We start from the raw sequence: 25,224 nt of genomic DNA on the forward strand, positions 1-25,224 counted from the left end.
ATGATACATGTCTTTCTCTGATTGACTTATTCCACTCAGCATAACACCCTCCAGTTCCACCCACGTCGTTGCAAATGGCAAGATCTCATTCCTTTTGATGGCTGCATAATATTCCATTGTGTATATATACCACCTCTTCTTTATCCATTCATCTGTCGATGGACATCTTGGCTCTTTCCACAGTTTGGCTATGGTGGACATTGCTGCTATAAACATTGGGGTGCACGTACCCCTTCGGGTCCCTACATTTGTATCTTTGGGGTAAATACCCAGTAGTCAGTTGCACACATTTTTAAAAGTGTATTAAATGCTAGGACCTGCGTAAGCGCTTTCCCTTTCACCTATTTCACTCACGTTTTCCTACCTTCCCGGGAGAGGGCGTGCCCAGCACCACGGCCCACCCTATCTGTGCATTCCTTGGCCAAACCCGTCGGCCGTTACTGCTGAGTCCCGCCCAAACCACGCCCCCACGCAGCTGCAGGGCCGAGAGAAGGCGTGGTTATTGTGCCGATGGACGATTCAGACGGTCTCCTCTCGTGACCATCGGGAAGTGCCGGAGGACCCGCTTGGTGCGAGTGGGATCGCGCTCCGGCTGGAGAGGCCCGTGGTCGCTGTGGGCGCACGCCCTGCCCCGCCCCCTCTCCGGCACGCAGGCTCCGCTCGAGCTTGCGCACGCGCGCGCGCTCCCGTTCAAGCCTCAGTCTGACCAGCGGCGGCCCGGCGGGTGGAGGCTGGGCCCCTGAGGTACGAGGGGAGGGGCCGGAGCTGCTGCAGCTGCCGCCGCCACCGCCCCGCCGCCGCCGCCGCCGCTGCTGCTGGAGAGAAGCATGTCTGCAACTCGAGCCAAGAAAGTGAAGATGGCCACCAAATCGTGCCCCGAGTGCGACCAACAGGTGGGTGCGGAGGGCCGGGCCCGGGGGCCGGCGGGCGGACGGGCTGCCGTTGTCTGCGGCCGCTGGCTGTGGAGAGGCCGCCTCGCCGGGTGGTCTGGCCCTTGGGCTCGGTGGCCACGGTGGGAGCCCGGTGGGAGGCCGGGTTACGCCGAGGGGATGCCAGGGAGACTCCCGGGGTCGCAGTCCGGCCGGTGCCCACCTGGCGGTGTGTGTGTCCCGCGGCCCGTGGCGCGGGAGGGAAGCGTGGGTTTGTCTGGAGCGGACGGGGCGCCCTGACCGAACCCTCCCAGAGTCGCCTGGCTGGCTTTGGGTGACAGCGGCGGGAGTGTGGGGGCAGTGGCCTAAATAGAGGAGCACGGCCCCTTCAGCCCCCTTCTGCCTCCACGAGAATGCCCAGTGTGCCTGGCTCCGAGTCCAGGCTCCTGGCTCCTGGCTGCGAAAGCCGCTCCTGCGAGGCAGGGTTGCTTTGTTCCCATTAGATCTATACTGTGACAAAAAGGGCCGCAGCGATTATGACATTTTCCTTTTATTTTTTATTTTTTTTTCAAAGATTTTATTTATTTATTTGAGAGAGAGAATGAGAGACAGAGAGAGCATGAGACGGGGGAGGGCCAGAGGGAGAAGCAGACTCCCTGCTGAGCAGGGAGCCCGATGTGGGACTCGATCCCTGGGACTCGATCCCGGGACTCGAGGATCATGACCTGAGCCGAAGGCAGTCGCTTAACCAACTGAGCCACCCAGGCGCCCGCATTTTCCTTTTAGATGTCAATAAATTGTGATCGTAATATGTCTTTTATACTTTATATAAATCATGACTTTGTTCTAAATTTTTGATAGAACACCACTGAAAAGCCCTACTTTTTCTAGGCACTCCCCTCTTAAAATGGTATGTATTTGTCTAAGTTTTTTTTTTTAATATTTTATTTATTTATTTGAGAGAAAGAATGAGCTAGAGCATGAGAGGGGGGAGGGTCAGAGGGAGAAGCAGACTCCCTGCTGAGCAGGGAGCCCAATGTGGGACTCGATCCCGGGACTCCAGGATCATGACCTGAGCCGAAGGCAGTCGCTTAACCAACTGAGCCACCCAGGCGCCCATATTTGTCTAAGTTTTTAAAAAGATGAGTTTGCCATTTCTACCTGTGTGTGGTTTCTTGAATTTTTAATATCAGCTTTATAAACTAATTTCGTGAGGTCATTCAATGGCTTTATGACCACCAGTGGTCTAGGGTTCAGCTAGACATTCAGGCCTACCCTGGGCCCAGATACAAACACTGCATGTAATCAGAGGGGCTTTCTCTGCCTCCCCAGATGACAGCTCAGATGTGAAAACAAAACGGTGGAGTGGTTCCAAGACTTAACCATGGCTTAGAAATTTCATGTTTCTTAGCCCAGGAGTAAGGCCTTTGCTTCCAAGGTTTTGCAGGGAATGGCATGATTATATTTTTTGTACTTAGGGAAGCCTAAAACTGTGGCTTCTCACCTCATGCCTTCCAGTCCAGATGCCAATTACGGGCCATTTTTACCAAAAGCAATATTGTCTAATATTATTTGATTAGGTTGCCAGGGTCAGAGTACTAGACTTAACCAAAGGTCTTTTTTTCCTCAGGAAGGACTTTTGTTAACCCTTTACTAACATGTCATAATCCCTTGAAAAAAAATTTTTTTTTAAGATTTTATTTATTTATTTGACAGAGACAGAGATAGCAAGAGCAGGAACACAAGTAGGGGGAGTGGGAGAGGATTAAGCATTAAGCAGTCACTCTCAGTGCCACCCTCTTTCCAGCCCCTAGCAACCACTAATTTGCTTTTTGTCTCAGCCTTCATAGAATTGAATGGAGTTCAGGCCTTACTCTGAATTAGGCTTTGGCTTAAGGGAATGTTGTGGCTTGTTTGATCTTTTTTTATCCAGACCACTAAAATTTTCTGCATATCAACTATAAGGCTGTTTCACTTTCTTATCATTCGGGTGTTCACTGGAGTAGCACCATTTCCTTCAAGAAATTTTCCTTTGCATTTATAATTTGGTTGTTTGGCTCAAGAGGCCTAACTTTCAGCCTTTCTTGGCTTTTGACATGCCTTTTGTACTGAGCTTAATCATTTCTAGCTTTGGATTTAAAATGAGAGATGTGTGCCTTTTCCTTTAACTTGAATACTTAAAGGCCATTGTAGGGTTATTAAGTCGCCTAATTTCAATATTGCTGTGTCATAGGGTACAGGGAGGCCTGAGGAGAGGGAGCTAGATGGAGGAATGGCCAATTGGTAGAGCATTCAGAACACATACATTTATTGATTAAGTTTGCTGTCTTGTATGGGTGTGGTTTCATGGCACTCCAAAACAATTAAAATGGTAACATCAAAGATCACTGATCACAGATTACCATAACAAAGATAATAATGAAAAAGTTGGAAATATTTCAAAAATTAACACAATATGACAAAGACACGAAGTGAGCAAATGCTATTGGAAAAATGGTGCTGACTACTGGGTATTTACCCCAAAGACACAGATGTAGTGAAAAGAAGGGCCACATGCACCCCAATGTTCATAGCAGCAATGTCCACAATAGCCAAACTGTGGAAAGAGCCGAGATGCCCTTCAACAGATGAATGGATAAAGAAGATGTGGTCCATATATACAATGGACTCTTACTCAGCCATCAGAAAGGATGAATACCCAACTTTTACATCAACATGGATGGGACTGGAGGAGATTATGCTAAGTGAAATAAGTCAAGCAGAGAAAGTCAGTTATATGGTTTCACTTATTTGTGGAACCTAAGGAATAGCATGGAGGACATTAGGAGAAGGAAGGGAAATATGAAGGGGGTGGAAATCAGAGGGGGAGACGAACCATGAGAGACTATGGACTCAGAAACAAACTGAGGGTTTTAGAGGGGAGGGGAGTGGGGGGATGGGTTGGCCTGGTGATGGGTATTAAGGAGGGCACGTGTTACGTATTATATGGAGCACTGGATGTTATATGCAAACAAGGAATCATGGAATACTACATCAAAAACTAATGATGTAATGTATGGTGACTAACATAACATAATAATAAAAAAATCATAACAAGAAGAAAAAGGAAAAATGGTGCTGATAGACTTCCTCCACGCAGGGTTGCCACAAACCTTCAATATGTAAAACCCAGAGTATCTGTGAAGCACAATAAAGCAAAGTGTACTAAAATAAGGTATTCTGTAATTGTCTTCTCTCTCTTTTTTTTTGTCTCTAGCAAAAGTCTTGTCAATTTTTAAAAATTTTTATTTATTTATTTATTCATGAGAGACAGAGAGAGAGAGAGGCAGAGGGAGAAGCAGGCTCCCCGCGGAGCAGGGAGCCAGATGCGAGACTCGATCCCAGGATTCTGGGATCGTGACCTGAGCTGAAGGCATACGCTTAACTGACTGAGCCACCCAGGCGCCCAAGGCTTGTCAATTTTGTTCATCTTTTTTTTTTAATTTTTAATTTTCTTTTCTTTTTATTTTTTTAAAGATTTTATTTATTTGACAGAGAGAAACACAGCGAGAGAGGGAACACAAGCAGGGGGAGCGGGAGAAGCAGGCTCCCTGCTGAGCAGGGAGCCCGATGCAGGGCTCGATCCCAGGACCCTGGGACCATGACCTGAGCCAAAGGCAGACGCTTAACGACTGAGCCACCCAGGTGCACCTGTTTTAAATTTTAAGATTTTATTTATTTGACAGAGAGACACAGAGAGAGAGGGAACACAAGCATGGGGAGTGGGAGAGGGAGAAGCAGGCTTCCCGGCGAGCAGGGAGCCTGATGTGGGGCTCCATCCCAGGACCCCAGGATCACGACCTGAGCCAAAGGCAGACGCTTAACCGACTGAGCCACCCAGGTGCCCCAATTTTGTTCATCTTTTTTAAAGAAACCAACTTTCGTTTCATTGATTTTCTTTATTGGTCTCCTTTCTCTATTTTATCTCTAATCTTTATTATTTCCCTCGTTATGTTGGCGTGGGTTTAGTTTGCTCTTTTTCTTTTTTTTTTTTTTAAAGATTTTATTTATTTATTTGAGAGAGAGAGAATGAGAGATAGAGAGCACGAGAGGGAAGAGGGTCAGAGGGAGAAGCAGACTCCCTGCCGAGCAGGGAGCCCGATGCGGGACTCGATCCCGGGACTCCAGGATCATGACCTGAGCCGAAGGCAGTCGCTTAACCAACTGAGCCACCCAGGCGCCCTAGTTTGCTCTTTTTCTAATTCTTTAAGTTGTAAAGTTAGATTGTTGATTTGAGATCTTCTTTCTTAATGTAAGCTTTTACAGGTCTATAACTTTCCTCCTTAGCATTGCTTTCACTGTGTTCTATGAGTTTTGGTAGGTTGTATTTTTGTTTTCATTCATCTCTAAGTATTTTCTAATTTTCCTTATGATTTCTTTTTTCTTTTTTTAAGATTTTATTTATTTATTTGACAAGAGAGACAGCGAGTGAGGGAATACAAGCAGGGGGAGTGGAAGAGGGAGAAGCAGGCTTCCCAGCGAGCAGGGACCCCGATGTGGGGCTCAATCCCAGAACCCTGGGATCATGACCTGAAACGAAGGCAGACGCTTAACGACTGAGCCACCCAGGTGCCCCTTATGATTTCTTTTTTAATCCATTGGTTATTTCAGAGTATGTTGTTTAATTTCTAAAATTTTTTGAATTTTCTAGTTTTCCTTTCTGTTGTTGGTTTCTAACTTTGTCATGTTGTGGTTGGAAAAGTTACTTTGATATCTGTCTTAAAAAATGAACTTGGGGCACCTGGGTGGCACAGTTGGTTAAGCATCCGACTCTTGGTTTTGGCTCAGGTCGTGATCTCAGGGTCGTGAGATTGAGCCCCATGTCAGGCTCTGCGCTTAGCGTCGGGCTCTGTGCTCAGCGTAGAGTCTGCTTAGGTTTCTTTCTCTCTCTCTCTCTCTCTCCCTTTTCCTCTGCCCTTTCCCCCTGCTCTCTTTCTCTCTCAAATAAATAATCTTTAAAAAAAAGAACTTTAATTCTTACCTGTGCCATATACAAATAGTATTTCAAGATGGATTATAGACCTACATGAAAAATTTTATATTATGAAACTTCCAGAAAATACTAAAAAAATCTTTGTGAACTTAGGCAATTGTTTGGTGTTATAACACCAAAAGCATGGCCCATAAAAGAAAAAAGTGATAAATTGGATCTAATCAAAATTAAAACTTCTGTTCTTTGAAAATCACTGTTTAGAAAAAGGAAAGAAGACACGAACAAATAACCTTTGCAAAGCATATATGTACTAGAGGACTTGTATCCAGAATGTATAAAGGGCTCTTAAGAGTTAATAATAAAACAAACAACTCAATTAAAAAATAGGCAAAAATTTGAATAGACACTTCACCAGAGTAGACTTACAGACAGCACGTAAACTTATAGAAAAATGCTCAACATCATTAGTTATTAGGGATATGCATATTACCATAGTGAGACCCTACTAGAATAACTAAAGTTAAAAAAGAACATACCAAATATTGATGAAGATGTGGAGGGACATCTCTTTGGGAAATAGTTTGGCAGTTTTCTCAAAAAGTTAAACCTACCATATGATCCAGCCGTTTCCACTTTTAGCTATTTATTCAAGAAAAAAGAACGTGTGTGTGTGTGTGTGTGTGTGTATACACACACAAAGACTTCTGCATGAAAGTTCATAGTAGCTTTATTTGTAATAGCTAAAACTAGAAAACAGTCAACATGTACAGATGAACTGTAATGTATCTTCACATGGAATAATATTCAGCAATGAAAGGAAAGAACTTATCTGCAAAAACATGGACAAATCTCAAAATAATTATGCTAAATGAAAGAAGCTAAACAAAAAGCATGTACTTAGGATTCCATTTACATAAACTTTAGAAAATTCAAACTGATCTGTAGTGGCAGAAAGCTGATCAGTAGTTGCTTGGGGATATTGAGGGGGACCCTAAGGAGAGGTAGGTGGGTAGATTACAAAGGTATATGAGGAAACTTAGGGATGATGGATATATTCACTATCTTGATGCAAATCTACCTTCAGGTAACTTATTGCTTAGTTGAAGAGACAACATAAACACTTCAGAAGTTTAATAAACAGTAAAATAGTAATATTTTTTTTCCTTTTTTCCCCCTCCAGGTTCCTGTTGCATGTAAATCTTGTCCCTGTGGTTATGTATTTATTAATAGGAAACTTCTAAAAGTAAAACAGAGAAATCATCACCTTTTACAGGTAATTGAGAGAGTTTACCACCTTTCTGTTTTTTTATGGTTTCCATTATATAAACTTAAAATTAATTTTTTGTGAGTTAAATTTTTTTTTTGCTGATGAATTGTAATACTAAAATCTATTGAAGTGTATCTTTGGTTTTTATTGGATACAATACGTCATTTACATTGATCTTTATCCAATTTAAATGTTAACTCCTTTACTGATAAATTTTGTAACAAATTTTAAGGAGAAATTTTAATTAGAAAATGTTAATTGGAAGAAAGGGAACCTCGACTTTAGTGTTACAATTTTTTTAAGTACCAGTTTTTTTTTTGATTCACTGATTTAGACTATCTAAAAAATTGCCCACTTCAATTTTGTTTGAGTTTCTAGCTTTACTCCTATTTTTTCCTATGATAAAAATCACATGTTGTAACAGTAGTCAACCCAAAATGGTAGTAGTTTTATTACAAACAATTATTGAGTGCCTAAATATGCCAAGTACTATGTATCTTGGGCATACAGCAATAAATCTACTTCCAAGACAGGTTCAGTACTGTCAAAGTGGTTGAAGATATATGCATAGGAATACACATACGGGATATACAGGGAAAATATCAGCTAGTAATAAGTGCTGGGTAGGAAATTAAAATAGGATACTGTCCTATAGGTTAACTGGAAGGCTTCTTTTGATTGAGTGGTCCAGGGAATGCGTCTCTGAGGAGGAGATTTTATAACTTCTGAATGGATGAAGGGGCTAGACATATGAAAACCAGGGAAAGTAAATTCTAGGCACAGGGAATTTGAAGAGTACTTTTTTTTTAACTTTAAGAAGTATATATCTTAGCATTAAAGGCTAGTATCTTATTTAAATGGGGAAATGCTACAGGCATTTCCATTCATATCAGGAACAAGGCAAGCATCCTAACTATCTTCACTACTATTCAGTATTATGTTAGAGGTAAATTAGCCAAGGCAATTAGATAAGAGAAGTCAGTAAGAGGCATAAAAATGGGTAAAGAGCAAGTAGAATAATATCTCTTTGCAGATGATAGTATAGCTGGACTCCAGAGAATTAATAATAAAACTAACTTGTACAGTAAAAGAATTGAGTGAAGTATTGGGATTTAAAATTAACATACAAAAATCAGCTTTCATATATAGAAATAGCTTATACTGAACATAATGTTAGAGAAAAGCCCATTTACAATAGCAACATGGAGGGTTAAATGTTTAGGAATAAATTTAATAAGAATGGCCTAAAACCTATACAAGGAAAATTTTAAACACTCCTAAAAGACAATAAAGCAGATGGAAGCAAATGGTAAAGCATCCCTTGTTCTTGAATAGGATGATTCAACATCATAAAGATGTTAATCCTCCCAAGTTAATTTGTAAAATCAATGCAATTTTAATAAAAATCCTAACAGGTTGATTTATTGAGTTAGGCTGATTTTAAGGTTCATATGGAAAATTAAACATGCAAAAATAGCCAGAAAATTTGTCAATTGACTTTTAGTGAAGAAGGAAATTAGAAGAATTTCCTTCTAAGGAAATTAATGGGAAAGAATAGTCTTTTCAACAAATGGTATTGGGATACCATGCTGGATATGCAAAAGAATGAAGTTGGGACCCTATCTCATGCCATACATAAAAATTAATTCAAAATATGGGGTCCCTGGGTGGCTCAGTTGGTTAAGCATCCAAGTCATGATTTTGGGTCAGGTCATGATGTCAGGGTTGTGGGATCAAGCCCCGTGTTGGGCTCAACATGGAGTCTGCTTCTTCCTCTTCCTCTGCTCCTCCCCTGGCTCATGCACTCTCTCTCATTCTATATCTCTAAGATAAATTTTAAAAAAATCTTAAAAAAATTAATTCAAAATATCATAAACCTAAGTGTAAGAGCTAATAAAACTATAAAACTCCTAGAGGAAAGCGTAACAGTAAATCTTAGTTACTTTGGGTTAGGCAGTGTTTTCTCAAATATGACACCCAAAGCTCAAATGACATAAATAAATAAGTAAATAAATAAATAGGGCTATATCAAAATTTAAAACTTTTTTTTTTCCTGCAGATGATATCAAGACAACTCACAGAATGGGAAAGATATTTGCAAATCACATATCTGATAAGGGACTTGTATCCCTAATATATAAAGAACTCTTACTCCTCAATGATAAAAAGAGAAATAACCCAATTTAAAAATTGGGCAGAGGATTTGAATGGAATTTGTCCAAAGAAGATATGCAAATGACCAGTAAGTACACCAAAAGATGTTCAACATTATTAGTCATTAGGGAAGTGCAGATCAAAATAATGAGATACTAGTTCACACCACTAAGATGCAATAATAAGAGAAAATAAAAAGTATTGGTGAAGAAGTGGAAAAGCTGAAACCCTCATATGCTGCTATTAGGAGTGTAAAATGGTGCAGACACTTTCGAAACAATCTGCCATTTCCTCAGATGATTAAATATAGAGTTATAATATGATTCACAATTCTACTCTAGGTATAAATTCAAGACAGTTGAAAACAGAAGTGGACACAAAAACTTATACATGAATGTTATTAGCAGGATTATTCTAATAGTTAAAAAGTGGAAACAGTCCTGATATCCATCAACTGATGATAATATTTGACAGTAAAAAGAAAGGAAGTATTGATATATGCTACAAAATGAATGACTTTTGAAAATGTGCTATGTGCAAGAAGCCAGTCACAAAAGATCACATACTTTATGATTCCAATTATAGAAAATGTCCACATAGGCAAATTTGTAGATAATAAATAGATTAATGGTTTAGGGCTCGGAAAGGGATGGGGGGAGAATGGGAAACAATTGCTAATGGGTACAGAGTTTCTTTTGTAGAAAGAAACTTGTCTTGTCCTAAAACTGGATTCACAATCCCGTGTGTGTACTAAAAACCACTGAATTGTACGTTTTAAATGGGTAAATTGTATGGGATGTGAATTATATCTCAATAAAACTGATTGTATTTTATTTATTTTTAAAGATTTATTTATTTATTTTAGAGAGAGCATGAGCAGGAGGGGTAGAGGGAGAGGGAGAGAGAATCTCAAGCATACTCCACGCTGATCACGGAGCCCGACTTGGGGTTTGATTTCAGGACCCTGAGATCATGACCTGAGCCGAAACCAAGAGTTGGATGCTTAACCAACTGTGCCACCCGGGTGCCCCAATAAAACTGATTTTAGAAATAGCCAAGAAAATACTGAAAAAGAGAAACTGCCAGGGTTGGATAGCCCTACCAGTCATTAAAATATATTATAAAGCCTCTGGGGTGCCTGGCTGGTTCAGTTGGTAGAGCATGCAACTCTTGATTTCAGGGTTGTGAGTTCAAGCCCCACACTGTATGTGGAGCCTACTTAATTAAGAGAATGAAAAAAATGTGTGTGTGTATATATATATATGATAAAACCTCTATAATTAAAACGTGGCATTGGCAGGGACAAATAGGCCAGTGGAAAAGAATAAAAAGTGCAGAATTAGACCCAAATTCATATGGAAAGTTAGTATATGACAAAGGTGGTATTTCAGATCACTAGGGTAAAGTTAGACCTTTTTTTTATTGTAAAATATATATAAATAACATTTATCATTTTAACCATTTATAAGTGTACAATTCAGTGGCATTAAAAACATTCACAATACTGTGTCTTCATCACTGGTATTTTACTTAAAACTTTATCATCCCCAACATAAACCCTGTACCCATTAAACAGTCTCTTCCTCCCCACCCCTGCCCTGCCCCCAAACACCTCCCCCCAGTCCCTGGCAATCTTTCCTTCGTATCTCTGTAAATGTGCCTATTCCAGGCACCTCATATATAAGTGGGACCATACAGTATTTGTCCTGTGTCTGGCTTACTTTATTAAGCATAATGTTTTCAAGGTCTACTCTTATTGTAGCATATATCAAAATTTCATTACTTTTTATGTCTGAATAATTACCATCTTATGTGTATGCCACGTTTTTTAATCCATTTATCTGCTAATGGGCAACAACTAGGGTTGTTGTAATGAACATTGGTGTATAGATATTTTGTTCAGACCCCTGGTGTCAGTTCTTTTGGGTATATACCTAGGAGTAGAATTGCTGGGTCATATGATAGTTTTGTGTTTAACCTTTTGAGGAAATGCCAAACTGTTTTCCATAGTGGTTGTGCTGTTTTACATTCCCACAAGCAGTGCACAGGGGTTCCAATTTCTCTTATTCCTACCAAAATTTGTTAGATTTTCCTTTTTTTTTTTTTTTTTTTCCAGAGAGAAAAAGTGTGTAAGCAGCGGTTGGAGGAGGTGGGGAGGGGCAGAGAGAGAAAATCTAAGCAGGCTCCATGCTCAGCGAGGAGGCTGTCACGGGGTTCTGTCTCATGACCCTGAGATCATGACCTGAGCCAAAAATCAAGAGTCAGATGCTTAACAGACTGAGCTACCCAGGTGCCCCTGATGTTTTTTTTTTTTTTAATTGCCACCCTCGTAGGTGTAAACTGTTATCTTACTTGACATGCATTTCCCTAAAGACTAACAGTCTTAAGCATCTTTTCATGGGCTTATTGGCCATTTGTATATCTTCTCTGGAGAAATGTCTATTCAACTCCTTTGCCCATTTTTAATTGGATTGTTTTGGTTGTTTGTTAAGCTGTAGAAGCTCTTTATATATTTTCAGTATTAATCCCTTGTCAGAAGTATGATTTGCAAGTATATTTTTGCCATTCTGTAGGTTGTCCTTTCACTTTTTTTTTATAAAGATTTTATTTATTTATTTGTCAGAGAGCACAAGCAGGGGAGCGGCAGGCAGAGGCAGAGGGAGAAGCAGACACCCCACTGAGCAGGGAGCCCGATGTGGGGCTCGACCCCAGGACTCTGGGATCATGACCTGAGCTGAAGGCAGACACTTAACCGACTGAGCCACCCAAGAGTTCCTTTCCTTTCACTTTCTTGATAGTGTCCTTTAATGCACAAATTTCTTAATTTTGATGAGATCCAACTTATCTATTTTTTCTTTGATTTTTATTGTTAATTGTGTTAACATACATAAATATGAAATTTGCCATGTTAGCCATTTTCAAATATATAGTTCAGTAGTGTTAAGTAGTTTCACATCTTTGCTATCAATCTCCAGAACTTTTTTGTCTCCCAAAACAAACTCTATAGCCTTAACTCCCATTCCTTCCTTCCCGCTGGCCCCTGTTAACCTCTCTTCTACATTTTGTCTCTAATAGGACTATTCTAGGTATGTCATTTAAGTGGAATCATACAGTATTTGTCTTTTTGTGACCAGGTTATTTTACTTAGCATCATGTCTTCACGGTTCATGTATGTTGTAACATGTGTCAGAATTTCTTTTCAAGGCTGAATAATATTCTGTTGTATGTAATTACTATGTTTTGTTTATGCATTTATTGGTTGATGGACACTTGGGTTGTTTCTACCTTTTGGCCTCTTGTGAATAATGATGCTATGAATGTGGGTGTATAAATACCTCTTTGAGACTCTTTTCAGATCTTTTGGATATATTCTCAGAAGTAGAATTATTGGATCATATGGTAATTCTATTTTTAATTTTTTTGAGAAACCAACATAATTGTTTTCCATAGAGGCTTGCACCAATTGTGCCCAAGGGTTCCAATTTCTCTTTATCTTTGCTAATACTTGTTTTCTCTCGTTAGTAGCTGTCCTAATGGGTGTGAGTTGATAATCTCACTGTGGTTTTGATTTGCATTTCCCTAATGATTAATGATGTTGAGCATCTTTTCAAATCCTTGTCCGTGTGTATATTTTTGCTGGAGAAACAGTTATATAAGTCCTTTGCTCATTTTAAAATCAGGCTATTTGTATTTTTTTTTGAGTTGTAGGAGTTCTTTATATGTTCTGGATATTTACCCCATATCAGATAATGTGATTTGCAAATATTCCGTTCTGTAGGTTGCCTTTTCACTATTGATTGTATCTTTTGCACAGAAGTTTTATTTTTATTTTTATTTTTTTAAGATTTTATTTATTTATTTGAGAGAGAGAATGAGAGATAGAGAGCACGAGAGGGAAGAGGGTCAGAGGGAGAAGCAGACTCCCCTCTGAGCAGGGAGCCCGATGTGGGACTCGATCCCGGGACTCCAGGATCATGACCTGAGCCGAAGGCAGTCGCCCAACCAACTGAGCCACCCAGGCGCCCTGCACAGAAGTTTTAAATTTTGATGTAGTGCAGTTTACCTGTTTTTTTTTTTTTTTTTTTTACTTTTGTTATATTCATTAAATTGTTGCCAAATCCCAATGCCGTGAAGATTTTCCTCAATGTTCTCTTTAAGACTTTTGTAGTTTTAGTTTTTACATTTAGGTCTCTGATCCATTTTTTTTTTTTAAGATTTTATTGATTTATTTGACAGAGAGAGACACAGTGAGAAAGGGAACACAAGCAAGGGCAATAGAAGAAGGAGAAGCAGGCTTCCTGCAGAGCAGGGAGCCCGATGCGGGGCTCGATTCCAGGACCCTGGGATCATGACCTGAGCCGAAGGCAGACGCTTAACGACTGAGCCACCCAGGTGCCCCTCTGAACCATTTTTGAATTAATTTTTGTATATGGTATAGGTTATGGTCCAACTTCACACTACATGCAGATACATGGTTTTCTCAGTACCATTTGTTGAGAAACCATGCTTTCCCATAATGGTCTTGACACCCTTGTCGAAAATCAGTTGACCATATGTGTGAGGGTTTTCTGGGCTTTCTATTCCATTGGTCTTATGTTTGTTCTTATGCCCAAACCATATTGTTTTAATTATTGTGGCTTTGTAGTAAGTTTCAAAGTTAGGAAGTGTGAGTTCTTCAACTTTATTCTTTTTCAAGATTATTTTGCAAATTAAAATAATACCTATCAATGGCAAAAATTTAAAAATATGACAGTGTACTTTGTTGGTGAAGCTGTGGAGAAATGGGCACTTTCATACATTGCTGGTGAGAATGTGAGTTGTTATAGCCCTTCCAAAGGGAAATTTGGCGATACTTAAAAATACTACATATGTATTTATTTACTTTTTGACCCAGCAAGACCATTTCTGGGACTCTACTGTTAAGATACACCTCCAACAATATAAAAATACATACATCACTACAGCAATGTAATGCAATGTAACTGCAAAATATTGGAAACAGTCTAAATGCCCACACATAGCAAAGTGATTAAAATGTGGTAAATCCATTCAGTGAAGTAATGGAGCTGTAAAAAAAAAAAAAAAGACTGGTCTGTATCAACTGATATGGAGTGTTTCTGAGATGATATACTGTTAAATGACAAAAGTAAAGCACAGGAGTAGCTACAGTATATGGTCTCTTGTGTAAGAAAGCGATGTAAGACAGTACACGTGTATCTGTTTATTTTTGTAGAATCAATACTGGAAAGATAAACTGGAAACTAAAGTGATTATTGGTAACCTATATGGGGTAGGTGGGAAATGGGTGCAAAAAAGTGAGGATATTGGAACTGGGTATCAGGAATGAGGAAGGAATGACATCAGAGGGGATGGGGAAGAAAAGAACTTTATTCCAAGTTGTTTTGGAAAATAACATCTTGACTGTACTGTTACGGTAAAGATAAAAAGAACTGCACATTAATGCTGTAATATAGTCAGTAAATATATTTGTCACAAATATATTTGTCACAAATCTGTGACAAATCTATATTTGTCATAGATTTACAATTCTGAAACTGCCTTATGTATGTACTCAAATTGAACAAATAGGTAAATATGTTTTGGGCAACAAAAACTGGATTTCTCACAAAGAAAGAAAGAAAGGAGAAGGCTAAAATGAACTCTGGTGGGTTGGTTTTGGAGTCTGAGATATCAGTATATGTATCAGGTTACTTTGCATATGTTTCCTAGCTGTGTCTACTGAGAGTGACTAAAAGGTATGATACCCCAGCAGTAATGAACAAACCTAGGATCCAGTTTTTTATTTCCGATTCTCCACTTCTTGGAGAAGTGCTTGATTCCAGGACTGAGACAGAAAATACTAAAGGTGCCTGGAACACCTTGATGTGTGCCAGGTAACAAAGTGCTTTAAAAAAAAAGATAGGGGGTGGCGCCTGGGTGGCTCAGTCGTTAAGCGTCTGCCTTTGGCTCAGGTCATGATCCCAGGGTCCTGGGATCAAGCCCCACATCGGGCTCCCTGCTCTGTGGGAAGCTTGCTTCTCCCTTTCCCACTCCCCCTGCTTGTGTTCCCTCTCTCGCTGTGGCTCTGTCAAATAAATAAATTAAAAAAAAAAAAATCTTGAAAAGATGGGGGGATAGTGTTTGAAAGAACATGGGAGCCAAACTAAAGAGTTCTAATGGCCAAAGCTGGAGCAATTTGAGCAAAAGAAATAATGAAATCATTGGATTATAATCCATAGAATAATAAAGTAAATATCCACGAGTCCATACTGATAGAGATATAAAAAGGGGAAATGAACAGTTCTCACTTATAGTAGAATTCCAGTTAATAACTGTGGAAGGATGGATGGATTGAGGGAAGTAGAAAATAAGCATTAGCTAAACACAGTAATAATTGTTGCAGACAACATCCACCAATTGATTGTAAAATTAGTGAAAATTTGAGAAGTAAGATTTTTAAAGATTCAAAGTATGTCCCCCAAGATCTTCATTAATCACAAAGGGAAATATAGTAACTTTACTGGGATGAAACCTGCCAAAATTTATCTTAATCAGTGATCAAGGTGACCATCACAATAATAAAACATGTTCACATCTTGAGACCCATGATAAGAGAAAGGATACATCATTTCTTTGTATTCTTGCCAAAAATGTATAACCTTAGTCCAATCATCAGAAAACATCAGCCAAACCCAAATGAGATATATTTGACAAGGTAAAGCAATCAGTACTCTTTAAGAGTCAAGGACATGAAAAATAGGGAAGACCAAGGCATTGTCAGAGATTGGAGGGATCTAAGGAGATGTGACGACTAAATATAATGTGGGAGTTTTTTTCTTTGACAATGGTCTGTTCTTGTCAAATGAAATCTATTTCTTTGTTTTCTCTTTGAATATTAAAGGCATGTTTTAAAATATCTTATTTTGTCTTAAAATGTCTGTTTCAGATTGTTCCATTATTTATATGTAGTTCTGAGATATGAATTCTATTCACGTGTCCCTTTACCACTGTGCTTTTTTTTTTTTTTTTTTTGAGTGTTTCCCACTTTTTTGCACTTGGGAAATTCTCTTTTGCTTTTGGATTTAGCTCTGTATTAAAACAAGTTTTGTTTTCCGGTTATATCTCAACTAGCATGTTGGACGTGGAAGAGGTGGCTTCTTGCATTAATTAAATCTACTATATTGATGGGAAACCTCTCCCCTATTCCTGTTCCATTTACAAACAATACGGTAACTACGTTCAGTGTATTAGGGGCTAAAATAAAGCCACTCACTTTCCTAATATTTATCTTACAGTTGCAGTATATGTTTTTGTTTGTTTTTTGGTAACAGTATATTATGGTTAAGGTTAGAATTTTTTTTCTGCTTTCGTAATAGAAGATTATCAACTTATTTGAAATAATTTAGAACTCAAGTGATGGTAGAAAGGAATAGAAACCTTTTCCCTTTCCATTTTACTATCTTGGAAATGTAGGGGAGGAAAAAGGCAGACAAGTTACTATTGGAGGAATATATACTTATAAGGGCCTGGAATTAAATTTAGCTGCTGAAAAGAAAAACTTCCCCCTTCCTACCTCAAGCTTCCTCCCAAACATTGTCCAGATTTGAATTCTGCTGAATTAATCCCTCCCTCTCTCTCTCTTTCTCCCACTCCTTTTTAACCCTTTGGTAGGTTTAGGGCACATGTATGTAATGTTGTTTTAAGGGCGCCTGGGTGGCTCAGATGGTTAAGCGTCTGCCTTCGGCTCGGGTCATGATCCCGGGGTCCTGGGATCGAGTCCCACATCGGGCTCCTTGTTAAGCAGGGAGTCTGCTTCTCCCTCTCCCTCTGCCTTTCCCCCTGCTTCTTCTCTCTCTGTCTCTCCCGCAAATGAATAAATAAAAATCTTAAAAAAAAAAAAAAAGTCCACTGGGCAGTGGACCCTAGGGCCACTTAGAATACGTGACTGCCAGGGGAAAATGGAAGAGAGTTCTTTCATATACCTGAAATATTATTTTTATTCATTTATACCCAAATTAATTATGAAGCCCAAGAAAGTGAAATAGGCAAAAGAAGAAAAATTCCATAGTAAATAAGGATTTAGAAAACATAAAGAACGTGTGAAGTAGCAGTCGTTCAGATCATGTGAAATAGGAAAGAGGAAGACCTACAAATACTTCTGTCAGAAAACATCAGAAGCAGGTATTTATCAACCCATTATGGGAGCATTTTTTTCCAAGCATTAAATTGATCTGAGGTCTTAATTTGATAGTACTGAAAAAATTGTGTGGCAGGCATTGAGTTTGTAGATTTAAAAGCACAACTCATATTTTAGTTTAAAAGTATTTCTTTTACGGTAATGCTTATAAAATCACTGGAAATTGTATTACTGCTGTAAAGTCATCGCCTGATATAAACTGATGGCATCAGAACACAGTGATAAAAACATGTATCCTCCAGATTAAATTGCTGATATTTGACTAGTTGAAACTTGACCGTGATTGATAAAGTTGATATCAGGTCTGTTTTCAGTTGTGTTGTTTAGTATTCATAATGATACTATGGTCTTCAGTTTTCTTTGATGGCTGAGTTTTTATTATTTATTTCTTCCACAGAAGTGAACAGTACCATATCTTTGAAAGCTTTGAGAATACTATTTTTATATGAATTTAAACTAGGACATAGTGCAGCCACAGCAAGTAGAAACATCAATTCTGTATTTGGAAAAGGCTCTGTTAGTGAAAGGACTATCCGGTGGTGGTTTGAAAAATTTCGTTCTGGGGATCTGAGTCTGAAAAATGAGCCTCGAGGGAGACCCAGATCTGTTTTAAATGAAGATCAGTTGAGAGCCATGGTGGAAGCTAACCCCAAAACAGCAATTCGAGGCCTTGCAGCAGACTTAGGGGTTTCTGCTACAACAATTTCTCGACACCTGGCTGCAATAGGAAAGGTGAAAAAGTTGGACAAGTGGGTAGGTAACACCAACTGATGGATAATCATAAACTGAGATGTTTAGAGATGTGCTTATATACCTGAAGATTTGAAAGAGCAGAGACCTATTTTGGAGAATATCATAAGCTTTGACAAAAAATGAAAGTGGTCTGGACAATGGTTGGATGTTGAAGAAGTTCCCAAACGTGTTAAAACCATCATTGCAACCAAAAAGAAGGTTCTGGTAACTGTATGGTGGTCTGCAAAGAGAGTATTTCATTACTTTTAACTCAGGCAAAACTAACAGTAGCATCTTATTGTCAAGAAGTTGAAATTATGTATCAAAAATTGATCTAAAAGCACTCTGCATTGGTTAGCAGACATGGATGGACATACACTTTTCCATGACAACATTTGATCACTGAAATCCCAGACCACCATAGGGAATGACTGCATTGGGCCAAGAACTTTTGCCATATCCATCACACCTATCTGACCTTTTTTCAACAGATTACCACTCTGTCATCATTTGGAACTCTAAGAAACAGAACATTCTCTAATAGACAACAGTAATTGAAGGATTTGAATAAATTTTAACAATGCTGAATTTTATAAATATATAGTATTTGGAGAAATTTATCATTGGGGGAAAGCAGTTAATGCTAACAGTGCATATTTTGGTTGAATAAAACTTTTCTTTTCCTGAAAAATACAACATTTTCATTTTTATATAAAGGCAGTTTCATAGAGCTCAACCTAGTACCTTCCCAGATCCTGGCAGAACATGAAGACTGAAAGATACGTAATGTACTGGAAAACTACAAGCTGCCCCTGAGTTTTGGGCTTCTTCATTGGAGGAATGTGGAACAACCCAGAGTATAGGTATGTGTGAAGGATGCTTAGGACTCAGCCATGCAAAAATCTGGGTAAAGAGGGTTTTAGGGAGATGAGCAACCTCGTCAAAAGCTCTCAGAAAATATTTTTTGAATAAAGAAATGAAAGCATGTTTCTAACACAAAAGCCGTGCACATGGTAGACATGCATGGCACAGTGGTGTTTTTGAGTGATAATACTTATTCTGTCACACAAAGCCAGTCCCTTCTTTCGTGTGTTTTCCACTCTGATTCTTTAAGAAAAATGTAAGTGGCCTATCAGATCATAATTAATGGCCTCTTTATGATTGTGTAGCTAGATTGCAGTTACTCCTTCTGGCATCCAGGGATAAAGTTGGGGTAAAGATACTGGGATGGTCCTCTTCCTGCCTCTCTCCCTCCTGGTGATCTGCTGTGTCTCATCTGTGAAGGAGAATTAAGGAATCCTAAAAGCTAAGAGGTGAGAGAAGGACATCTGGAATGGATCTTACCTGGAGAGAGACAGACAGAGGGAAGGAGGGAAGGCGAGGAATGGAGGGAAAGATGGAATGGAAATCCCCTAAAGTAGAATTTGACTATGAGCCAAAGATTTAAAGACCATGGGATGCATTACTGCAAATTAAAAAAAAAAAAAAGTCCCTTCCTTTGAGTAGAAGCAACCCAGTACTATGACACAAGATTTGTAAGTAGAGTGTCTTTCAGTTCTAATTTACTCCCCTGGCTGGGTGCCCTGGTCTGGAGTCACCTCATTTTACTGCTCCATCCTTGGGTTGTCACGGAATCTATTCAGTGTTTTTGTGGACTCCTGCTTACTCTAAAGAGTGAAGCCTGAGATTTAGCTCAGACTGATAGGGTAACAAGGCCAAAACCAGAAGTGTGGGAAGGACTTTATATGAAAGGCAGCAAGCACAAGGGTGAAGTCAAATGGTCACAGAGGACCAATGTGAAAGAAAGTGGTATTGTATAGTTACTTAGTCTGGGTAGTCGTTGCTTTATCATCCATCCTTCCCTCAATTCTCAGACCCCTTGTCAGACTTCCAGACTTGGTCTAAAACAGCAGATATCCCTGTTCAGCCCAAATGAGTGGTTTCTTCCAAAAAAGAACCCGTGAAATGTGATGAGATGGAAAGGAGCAGTTATAGGATGTTGAGTTATCCTATCAGTCATCCTTACCACCTCCAACAAGGGGTGTAGATTTGAGAGGCAGAAATGGATCCTGTAGTTCTTGTGAGCAAGCACATGGATTGAGTTGTGCCTGTACTACTATTAATGTATTTTGGTTATGTGAGATAGTAAATACCCTTTTTGCTTAAGCCATTTTGGAGAGCTAGGCTTTCCATTTTGGCAAAAGAAAGATTCCTGACTGATAGATACTGTCCCTGAGTCTTACTTAACTATGAAATGAAGTTCATGATACTACCTTGCAGGGTTTGGGGAGGAAGAGGGACAGTTAATATAAAGCACAGGCACAGAGTAGATGCCCAGTAGATATGATTTAATACCATGAAAAGTAGAAGCAAACAAGGCAAAGTAAGGTGTGTGGGATACCTCTGGAGGCCCCTCTGTGTCCAGGGCAGGCCAGTTGAGCTGAGTTCAGTGCTCAGTGAAGGCTGGGGCCTGGCTTGGACTGTCTAGAGGTTTGCAGCTGTAAAAGAGAGCTGACTTCTTCAGTCACTGTGAGCCTGTGGCTTTTCTGCAGTAAGTGCTCCCTGACCCAGGGCATTATTGGCCCCATAGGAACAAAAGAAAAGCTCTCTTTCAGGACAAAGATGAGGCTTCTCATTTTTTTTGTCTTTACTTTGTCTTTTTTTTTTTTTTAAGATTTTATTTTTAAGTAATTTCTACACCCAGTGTGGGGTTTGAACTCACAACCCCGAAATCAAGAGTTGCACACTTCCACAGACTGAGCCAGCCAGGCGCCCCATGGCAGTTATTTGTATCTTTTTTTAAATCATTCCTTTTTGAAAATATGGAATATAAATGTCAACAGACTCAACATGGAATGATGACATTTTCATCATTATGATGATCATCTTTCTATTACCTTGGAAAAGTAGGAACTGTAGCTTTTAATTTGTAAGTATTTAGGAGCTATATTGGATTTTCAAGAAAAATGATAAATTTTATACACACCAAGTTCTGCCAAGCATCCTAGTACTCTTATTCTCCTTTCCCAGAAAAGAAAACAAAGCTTTAAAAAGCTCCTTGGTTGAGTATCGAAAGAAAGGAGTGGAGGTAGAGGTTGCTACATCTCATCTCCCCACCATGTCCCTGAGGTAGCTTGGGTCCTGATTGCAAAAGGGAGTAAGAAGTGGCTTTGAGGGGCGCCTGGGTGGCTCAGTCAGTAAAGCATGCAACTCTTGATCTTGGGGTAATGAGTTAGAGCCCCATGTTGGGGGTAGAGTTTACTTAAAAACAAAAGACAAAAAAAGGTGGCTTTGAATTTTGGTTTATTATGTACATAATAGCTGTTATTAAAGAAGCTCCTGCCTTGGTCTAATTGCTTACAGTGAGACTAGAGCACCTACAGCCACTTTGTTTGTTTTTCATAGCTTATGCTATTAAAAGTACAACTGATTGTACACTGAAATATTCAGGGACCTCTGAATAAATCAACTAGTTAGCAAATTCAGTATTTTCAGACAGGGCAATTTTTTTAATTATGTTAGCACCATACAGTACATCATTAGTTTTTGATGTATGTTCCATGATTCATTGTTTGCGTATAACACCCAGTGCTCCACGCAGAACGTGCCCTTCTTAATACCCATCACCGGGCTGACCCATCCCCCCACTCCCCTCCCCTCTAGAACCCTCAGTTTGTTTCTCAGAGTCCATAGTCTCTCATGGTTCATCTCCCCCTCTGATTTCCCCAGCTTCATATTTCCCTTCCTTCTCCTAATGTCCTTCATGCTAGTCCTTAGGTTCCACAAATAAGTGAAACTATATGATAATTGACTTTCTCTGCTTGACTTATTTCACTTAGCATAATCTCCTCCAGTCCCATCCATGTTGATGCCAATGGTGGGTATTCATCCTTTCTGATGGCTGAGTAATATCCCATTGTATATATGGACCACATCTTCTTTATCTATTCATTTGTTGAAGGGCATCTCGGCTCTTTCCACAGTTTCGCTATTGTGGACATTGCTGCTATGAACATTGGGGTGCATGTGGCCCTTCTTTTCACTACATCTGTGTCTTTGGGGTAAATACCCAGGAGTGCAATTGCTGGGTCATAGGGTAGCTCTATTTTTAATTTTTTGAGGAACCTCCACACTGTTTTCCAAAGTGGCTGTACCAACTTGCATTCCCACGAACAGTGTAAGAGGGTTCCCCTTTCTCCACAACCTCTCCAACATCTGTTGTTTCTTGCCTCCCTACAGCCACTTTAACAGTATGCATGAAAGATCTTGGGTGAAGTTAGAGATAGCATCAAAAGCCAATGGAAAGTGGACTCTTCCAGGACCTGTCATTATGTTGGACTCTCTCTTCCTCTTTCTTTTGGTGCTTTGACCACAGTAGCCTCCTTTCACTTCCTTTGACCTCAGCTAATTTGTTTGTGCTGCTACTGCTCTTCACATCGTTACCTCTACCCATCACACACATTTCCTCCAGGACATCTTAACCTGATTACCCCACCCCACCATCGGTCAGGTCCCCTTGTCATGGCCTTAGGACCCCAGTATGGTTCCTTCGTAATTGTGATCACATGTGTTTGTGTGATAGTGTGTGTTTGTCATCTCTGCTAGATTATAAAATTCACAACAGCAGGGACTTTTTTGCTCACAAAATCATACCTGCATTGAGAGCACAAGGTCCAGCACATGGTAGATACCTAGTAAATGTTTATTAGATGAATGAATAAGTGTTAGGGCCAGTCTCATCCACTTTGTAGAAAACCCTTGTTTTGGTATCAGTGTAAGTAAGGAATATGTTGATAGCAAATAATTGAAAACCTAACAAACAGTGGCTTAAATAAGTAGGTTTTGTTTACTGTGACTTACGAAAATTTTCAAACATACAAAATACCTGAATTTTACAGTGAACACCTGTATGCCAACCACCTAGATTGTACCATTGACATTTTACTATACTTTATCACTTAGCTACTCATGTAGCTCTCCTTTTTTTTAAAGATTTTTTTTTTTTTATTAGATACAGCGAGAGAGGGAACACAAGCAGGGGGAGTGGGAGAGGGAGAAGCAGGCTTCCCGCCGAGCAGGAGCCCGATGCGGGGCTCGATCCCAGGACCCTGGGACCATGACCTGAGCCGAAGGCAGCCGCTTAACGACTGAGCCACCCAGGCGCCCCACCTTTTTTTTTTTTTTTAAATGCATTTCAATGTGAAGTAGCAGGCATTAGCACATTTCACCCTAAATACTTCAGCATACCTGTCATTACCTGGAGTTCAATATTGGCTTAAGGTTCTTGTTCTTGTAAATTTAAATTTGATAAAATGCCCAAATCTTAATTTTACTATTCAGTATGTTTTGATAAATGCAAACATTTATGTAACACAAACCCCTATGAAGATACAGAATGTTCTCTCATACCTTTTCATTTTATCCCCACTCATCCCCTAGAGGCAAACACTGCTCTGATTTTTTTCTATCATGGAATAGTTTTGCCTGTTCTAGAACTACACATAAATACAGTATGTGCTCTTTTGTGTAAGGCTTCTTTTACTAAGCATAATGTTTTTGAAATTAATCCATTTTGTTGCGTGTATCAATATTTCATTCCTTTTAAAAGCTGATTAGTTTTCCATGAAATGAATATAACAATTTATCTATTTACCTGTTTGATACATTTGTGGGTTTTTTTTTCACAGTTTGAGCCTATTATAAATAAAACCTATGAATATTATTGCACAAGTCTTTCTGTGGACATTTGTTTTCATTTCTCTTTGATGAATACCTAAGATTGGAAATACCAGGTCATAGGCTATGTGTATATTTAGTTTTCCTAGACCTTTTTCCGAAGTGATTACACCATTTTTTACTGCCCCCCCCAACATTTGATGTTATTCTTATCTCTTCTGGTGGGGGTGGAGCTGTGTCTTATTTTGAACTATTTTCCCTCTTTCACATTATAAGGAATCTAGGGAGACAGGCCATGCGTGGGGTAGGTACTTAACAATGCAGTCAGGGACCCAGGCACTTTATAGCTTTTTGTTCATCCTTAGTGGGTTGATCATAGTTCCATGCATGGCATCTGGGGTAGGCAGTCCTGCCTCTTGGTATTCCTGCCCTTGTGTAATCTCCTCTCATTGATTGTGGGCTGGACTTAGTGACTAGCTTTTTTTTTTTTTTAATTTATTTATTTGAGAGAGTGTGTGCACGCATATGTGTGCAAGGGGGTGGGTGGGGGCAGAGGGAGAGGGAGAGAAATCCTCAAGCAGACTGCCTGCAGAGCATGGAGCCTGGATCTGGGGCTCGATCCCAGAACCTGGAGGTCATGACCTGAGTCAAAATAAAAAAATTGGACGCTCAACTGCCTGAGACATCCAGGCGCCCCTAGCTTTTAATAGAATATAGCAGAAGTAAGGGGATGCCACTTCTGAGATTGTTATAAAAAGAATGTGGCTTTTTTCATGCGCATTCTTTCTCATTCTTTTTTCTCGGGAAAGCCAAATTGCCATATTATGAGGCAGCTCACAATTGCCATGTTGTGAAGAGACCACGTGGATGTGATGAGGGACAATGGAGCCTGCCAACAATCAAAACAGTGAGCTTAGAAAAAGATCTCCCCCTAGTTGAGCATTCAGATGAGACTGCAGAACCACACCTGGATTCCTGACCCACAGAAAACAAGATAATAAATGTTTGTTGTTTTAAACCATCAAGTTTTGGGGTAATTTGTTACATAACAATAGATAGACTAACACGACACCTCATGATCGCATATCATAAGATGGCTTCTGTACCTTCAGGGTCTCCTGTTCATGCTCCACACACAGTAAGAAAAAGTGTGAAAGGCAAAGGACAAAGAGGTTTTTCACATCAATCTGTTCATTTTTATCAAGAACTCAGAATCTTTCAAAAAAAATCCCACTCAGCAGACTGGTTTATATCTTATTGGCCAGAGATAACACCACATGATCACTCTTAGCTAGAAGGCAGCTAGAGAGAAGGGGGGACCTAGATGGAGTTTGCATCAGCCAACTCTCAGTCTCTG

At 39.6% G+C, this 25,224-nt stretch overlaps 1 long non-coding RNA gene across 2 annotated transcripts; it reads left to right on the forward strand.

Annotated features, from left to right (window-relative positions):
- The first annotated feature begins 479 nt into the window (after window positions 1-479).
- LOC113936549 lies at window positions 480-24,855 on the forward strand. 2 transcript variants are annotated; one of them, XR_003524290.2, is made up of 4 exons: window positions 487-893; window positions 7,022-7,114; window positions 17,857-19,054; window positions 24,677-24,855. It is a non-coding gene; the product is annotated as an uncharacterized LOC113936549 (long non-coding RNA). The 2 variants fall into 2 exon arrangements; XR_003524289.2 differs by lacking the exon at window positions 24,677-24,855 and having other exon boundaries at window positions 480-893; window positions 17,857-21,795.
- Window positions 24,856-25,224: the final 369 nt, after the last annotated feature.

This window comes from Zalophus californianus, chromosome 17 (assembly GCF_009762305.2).
Source record: "Zalophus californianus isolate mZalCal1 chromosome 17, mZalCal1.pri.v2, whole genome shotgun sequence".
Taxonomy (NCBI): domain Eukaryota; kingdom Metazoa; phylum Chordata; class Mammalia; order Carnivora; family Otariidae; genus Zalophus; species Zalophus californianus.